Source organism: Choristoneura fumiferana, chromosome 13 (assembly GCF_025370935.1).
Source record: "Choristoneura fumiferana chromosome 13, NRCan_CFum_1, whole genome shotgun sequence".
Taxonomy (NCBI): Eukaryota; Metazoa; Arthropoda; class Insecta; order Lepidoptera; family Tortricidae; genus Choristoneura; species Choristoneura fumiferana.
The window spans coordinates 2497747-2499405 of record NC_133484.1 but is presented as its reverse complement, the minus strand read 5'-3'; positions in this window follow the sequence as shown (position 1 = coordinate 2499405).

The following is a 1659-nucleotide window of genomic DNA, read 5'->3' as shown; positions in this document are numbered from 1 at the left end:
ATTTATTTTGTTTATTTTTGTAAACCACAATTGGACCATGTACTCATTCAATTTTTAATTAAGTAATGATGTAGGGCCAAGACCCTAGGCGAAGATGGTGGGATGGTCTAGACTCGTTTTTAAACGACTGGCCACATAAGTTCAGACAGGGAGAGTTGGCCTTTGCCCAGCTGTGGGACAGTATTATAGGCTATTAAAATAAAGTATCTCTAATATTATACCCGAGACATGCCGGAAATCTTTTAGTTTGTATAATATAGGCTAGCCGACTAAAAAAAAACTGTTTAGTCCGTCAGTTAAATATTTTTTTTTAAAAGTAAATAAATATCACGGGACAATTCACACCAATTGAGCTAGTCCCAAAGTAAGCTTAGCAAAGCTTGTGTTATGGGTACTAAGCAATGGATAAAATATAACTATATACATAGATACATACTTAAATACATAGTAAAAACCCAAGACCCGAGAACAAACATTCGTATTTTTCAATAAATATCTGCCCCGACAAGGGAATCGAACCCGGGACCTCAAGCTTCGTAGTCAGGTTCTCTAACCACTAGGCCATCTGGTCGTCTAAAAAAAATTAATAGTACATGTGCATTAAGGGGCGTCACACACCCACAACACACACTGCAATATTGCCGAAACGTCGAGGTAAAATATTACTCCGTGTGTGTTAGCGTGATAAGTCCTCGTGTGTTAGGTTTATGTCTTACTCATATCGTCCCGGTGTAGCAAGGTAATTTATTTTAATTTATAAAATTTCATCGGTTCACAAACAAAAGAAACCAAAATGAGAATAAAATCATTTTTAATATCAACAATTTTAGTAAAACCTGAGTCAGTCGAAATGTCAAATATTACAAGTTATCTGAACACTGCATTATAATTATATGTATATTATAATATAATAACAGACAAACAGTTCATCAGTATCTTAAATAAATACATCAAAATAATCTACTACCATTACCGAATTAAAATACTTATTTTATAATATTTAATATCTTTAAAAGACACTAAATACTTTTCACAGAATTAAAACAAGATAAATGCGAGTACATTTAAAATTAATTAAGAGATTCTAAACACATTTAGCCCTTTTCCAGGCATAGTGCATATGCATATAGTGAACACACAAAATGTACACAAATATTCGACCTGGCTAAATTAACAATATGGTACAAGATCAATAGAAGTCGTAAAAATATGATTAATTTTTAAATGAACCCCTCGTAGGTAAACAATATAAAACTATGATTAATTATGTAGTAGCATCTAATTAGCAGGGCCTGGAAAAGGGTTAAAATAAAATACATAAAAACGGTGGGTAGTTTTTGTGCCAGCAAGTTTATTTTTTGTAGTCACAACACTGGAATGTTAAGCCAACTACTACTCCGACTGTAAATAATTTTGCAGAGTAATATATACTTAGAGGCGGTTAAAGGACGAGCAGTAATTGCCAACCATTAACGAATGACAATAATGCGCGGAACAGCACTAATATCTGAGGCAACAAAGTGTGTATAAATATCTGGTTAGAGTCTACTCGTTTCGTCGTTCCCAAACTTATTTTTCTCGTGGGCCACTTTCAAAATTTAACTGTTTCTGTGGACCCCCTGCTGCTACATTTCTACCACATTTCTTAAAGTCGCCAAA